This window comes from Micromesistius poutassou (assembly GCF_964030765.1).
Source record: "Micromesistius poutassou genome assembly, chromosome: 17".
Lineage (NCBI taxonomy): Eukaryota > Metazoa > Chordata > Actinopteri > Gadiformes > Gadidae > Micromesistius > Micromesistius poutassou.
The window spans coordinates 13,941,629-13,946,777 of NC_140287.1; positions in this window are offsets into that span (position 1 = coordinate 13,941,629).

Genomic DNA, 5,149 nt, shown 5'->3' on the forward strand with positions numbered 1-5,149 from the left:
ACCGCACCGAACCGTACCGCACTGAACCGTACCGTACCGCACTGAACCGTACTGCACTGAACCGTACCGTACCGCACTGAACCGTACCGTACCGCTCGGTGGAAACGAGGCACGACTCTCTAGCACAGAGAGGAAGAAAAGGCAGCTCCAGGATGGCCTCAACGCTCGGCATTTAAAGGGTCCGGTCTCAGATTGCTTTCACTCAATTACGTGACATGGCAGGCAGTAATGGGCGTTCAGATTCTAAATTGAGTCTGTTTCAGGAAGCGAGGATAGTTAATTATCAGATGTGAGGTTCTAGCTGCGAAACGTTGGCTGAGGTTTTTTCTTTTGAGTCCCTTCTAATGTGTGCACACAAACACACACACAAGCACAACAATGCCCGTTGTGCATCTAAACAACAATATCAAGCAGCAGTTGCTCATGCAGGTAATAGAGTGAACCGATAAGGTTATTCAGCCTATCAAAGTCATCACTGCATGGCTGGTGCAGACCGACAAGCAGGGCAAACAAACACTCACACACAAATACAAAAATATACACACACACATGCACACATTCACTTACTCGCATTTTTCTCTGAATTAAGAAAAAAGGTCAGAAAACATGTACAATATTTTTTTGTAGAAATTGCCGATCCTAATGTTGTGACTCCCAGAGCCCCCGTTGGTTGTGATGAGTAATTGATTATATTTGCGAGTGTGAGCGTACAAGTAGCCTCAGAAACACACAGAAAAACAAATGGACCAAAATGTGGTTTATTTCCGGCAGTCGTAGCGGCTGGGTTTATAATATCATGCTCTACTTCCCCCCTCCCGGCAGATAGCATCTGTCGCAGATAAAGCTCTGCTATTTTGTTCAGTTCAGAGGATTGTGGAGAGTTTGTCTGATTCCCTGCGTATTGTGAAAGATCCGCTGGCGGCATGTGTAGCGAGACAGGATAATATTGATCTAACATGTTGTTCAACCTCTCTCTCCACTTCATCTCTGCATGGGCCCCCCTCTTCCTTCCTGCCTCCTTCCCCTGGCTCTCGTGTGCCCAGTTCCCCTTCCTCTCTCCCCTCCCCTTGGTCGAGGTGTTTGTTGGAGAAAACATTCCAGGAGATTCTGACTGCGCTAAAAATAAAGAAAAGACAAGGCTCCAGCAGAACTCCGGGTCTCCAGAATTCCCTTCCTAGCAGATTAGATTTGTGTCGCCCTTCCGTGCCGGTTTATCCTGGGAAGATTTTCTCCAGCCACATGCGTGGGTAGAAGGAAGCCTGCATGTATGTGCACACAGTGACTGTTTATTTTGATCTGGGTGAATTATACTCCCCATAACTAAATGGATTCCAGAAAGAAACCGAAAGCGAGTCCATTAGATGCATGGCTGTTGTCATGCATCTAATCCCAGCACCCCCCCCCCCACCCCTCCCTCACCCTACCCATGACTGTTACATTACCCAGTGGGTGTGAAGGTTTGTCATACGACTGGCTTCTCCCCCATGCAATGGGAAATAGCTCCCCTTAATCCATGACCTGGCCTGATCCCCCCCCCCCCCACCCCCCAGGTGTAACCAGACTCCCCGTGGGGGTCACCCTGGGAGACGAGGGGGCCCACGGCTGCTCGAACTGAAGGGTGGGGGGATATTTTTAGCGGCTAGCTTGACCCCTCCAACAGCTGCCACCCACACCCTGCAAATGGCAATAATACAAACCCTGAGAGCGCTGTGTATTCAATTTCACTGATGGCGACACACAGTCACGACGGCAATCGCAGGGAAAATAAATCGTAATTTATAGAAACACTCCCACAAACCAAATAGGAGACAGAATAAGTGGGTCCAAAACAACACGTGGTCACGCTCGCACACTTATTCACACACACACACACACACACGCACACACGCACGCACGCACACACGCACACACGCACGCACGCACGCACACACACACACACACACACACACACGCACGCCACACGCACATTTAGTGGAACAAGCTGGCATCTCAGAATGGAAGGTGATTTCTGCAAAGCTAGTTTAACAGAGCTTAGGTTTTTCCTTGTGCATCACCGTCTTGCTACATTACCGGGATGACAAGGCCACACAAGGCTTTTGTACCGCAGTGAGCCATGCAACAATATCCACAGACTCGAGCCCCTCTGTCCTCTGGCGGAGGTCTCCGTGAGGAGTTTGGGGAAAGTAGAGGAGGACTCACAGAGATAAGGAAGGGAAGTGACAATGCAATGATGTGTGTGTGTGTGCTGATGTTTTCGTTTGTGTGTGCGTATATGTGTGTGTGTGTGTGTGTGTGTGTGTGTGTGTGTGTGTGCAGCCCCAGTGCAAAACAACTGTGGAACGGAAAGGGAGACGAGGAGACAGATAGATGGAGGGAGGGGAACCGGTGTGGTCTTGTCACCTGGCGGAGAGAGCTGTCCAACCAGACGATTTAGGAGCAGTCAGCTGTAGGAAGAAAGAGCAGAGGAGTTAAAACCAGAGCCTGTGAAGAAGTAGTGTGGTGTGTATGTGTGAGAGAGAGAGAGAGAGAGAGAGAGAGAGAGAGAGAGAGAGAGACAGAGAAGAAGACAGCGACACAGTGTTTGTGTGTGTGTGAGAGAGAGAGAGAGAGCACACACACACACACACGTCCTTTTTCACTAGCTTGTGAAGCAAACAAACAAAAGAGAGCGAAGGTGACAACTGGTGCCTAGCGACATCTCCGCGGCGTCCCGTCACCGGGACAAACAGAGCGGACGTGTTTGTACACACCCTACCTGCACAGGAAACCAAATCACTCCTTCTGTGTGGATCGCACGTTTTTTGTTATAAAAGGTGTATGTGTGTGTGTGTGTGTGTGTGTACGTACGTACGTGTGTGTGTCAATCCTCTCTGCAGCCAGTTTAAAAAAAACACTGTTGATGAGATGTTTTTTTTTCTCTCTTTCCTTCCTGTTATCACATCGCTGCTCTCTCTATTCTCCTCACTCCCCCTCGCCGTTTATTCAACGCTCCCCGTCTGAGGAACAACAGATTGCTGTTACAAGCGTGCGATGAGACAGGGGATCGTGACCCATGGCGGAAATAAACGGCCCTGTGGGACTGATTCGTCATGTTCGAAATCTGCCTCCCAGTGAGGATGGGAGAGACGCCCCCCCCCCCCCCCCCCCCCCCCCACAGCGTTTCATCCCGTTTACCGTCCTCTCCATAGAGCAGGTGTCCGCTTTACCTCGGCTTAACACGAGTGCAGGAGAGTAATGTGAACATCTGAAAACAACGGTGCGCAGTAATACTGCCCCTTAAACAGCAATGAATAAAATTGCTGAATACACTTTTTGCACATGCCCTTTGTGCGTTTGTGTGTGTGAGATTGTGTGAAAAAAAAAAAAAAAAGATTTCATTATTTTTTTCATAAAGATTGCATCGATGAGGGGGTCTCTCTCTCTCTCTCTCTCTCTCTCTCTCTCTCTCTCTCTCTCTCTCTCTTTCTCTCTCTGTCTCTCTCTCTCTCTCTTTCCTGCCTCCATGATCCTCTTCCTCCTCTTCTTCTCCCGCAAGTCTTATCACTTGAAAACACTCCCTTCCACCTCGGCTGTAGGGAGGCAGGCACGCAGGAACCGCACATGTGCACAGACACACACACACACACACACACACACACACACACACACACACAATTATATCTTCGAGGGGTGCAGGAATGGATCCTCACTGTTAACAATCAGCCGGTGCAGTGTTGGGTGCACTTTAAGCCGTGGTGACGTCAGCACGTTGAGTACAAGAGTGGTGACGGAGGAGGACGAGTAGGCTTTTAACAGCCTGGCGACTTGTAGGTGGTAAGTTTGTTTGTGTGTGTGTGTGTGTGTGTGTGTGTGTGTGTGTGTGTCTGTGTCTGTGTGCATTTGTGTGTGTGCCATGGGCATGTGTGTGTGCTGCTGGGGGGGCGGGCCTTATGAAGCCATCCGTTAATGTTGGTTCCTGGGTTCCCATTGTCACCTCCTGATCCTGCTCATCCTCCTCCTGCTGCTGCTCCTCCCCCTCCCCCTCCCTCTCCTCCTCCTCCTCCTCCTCTCTCCTGTTGGGAGACAGTCGCAGGCCTGGCCGGGCGCAACAGGAGCCCCCCTCACCAGATTGTAAGACCACTGGAGCATCCTAACAACATCAACAACAACAACATGACACCACCTCCGTCTTCTCTGAGCCGACAGCGATGTGATGGGGGGAGATGGTGGGGTTATTGTGATGGGGGGAGATGGTGGGGTTATTGTGATGGGTGGAGGTGGTGGGGTTATTGTGATGGGTGGAGGTGGTGGGGTTATTGTGATGGGTGGAGGTGGTGGGGTTATTGTGATGGGCGGAGGTGGTGGGGTTATTGTGATGGGGGGAGGTGGTGGGGTTATTGTGATGGGCGGAGGTGGTGGGGTTATTGTGATGGGCGGAGGTGGTGGGGTTATTGTGATGGGGGGAGGTGGTGGGGTTATTGTGATGGGCGGAGGTGGTGGGGTTATTGTGATGGGCGGAGGTGGTGGGGTTATTGTGATGGGGGAGATGATGATGATGATGAGACAATGCAGACATGTGCTCCTCTTGTCGAGCGCATTTGACAGCCCTCTGACGGCTCCTCCTCCCTCCTGCACTACGCGAGACTCTGTGGCACCCAGGGAGGATCACCCAGCTCACTCAAGGCACCTCAAGGTGTCACAGTAGGCAGTCCTCTTTGTTTTTAGCGCAATTATGTTAAAATCCCATTTTTCATTTACTCATATCAAGACATTTGGCTTTCATGAGAGAGCTCTGCTCATGGTTTCACGGCGTCGTAATGGATCCATCAATTTGTCATAACCCATCATGTCTATTTCCAAGCCTGATATGGCGGTGCCATAAATAACCGACGGCTGTAGGAAACACTACATCTATATCTCTAGTGTGGTGCTTTGGGTCAGTGGGAAGAGGCTCTCAAGCTTCTCTGAAGGGAAACAGAGCTACTGCCTGGGGGGCGGGGGTTGACCAGATAGGGTGCAGGCAGATATAATGCAGGCCTGTTCAGACGGACCATTTATCATGTGATACCTATCACCTGCCTGTTGACTGGATTACCAGACCTGATCCACCACCACAACCAAGGGGAACACAGCTGATTTGGGGGGAACCACGAGGGGCTTTCCAAAGCCT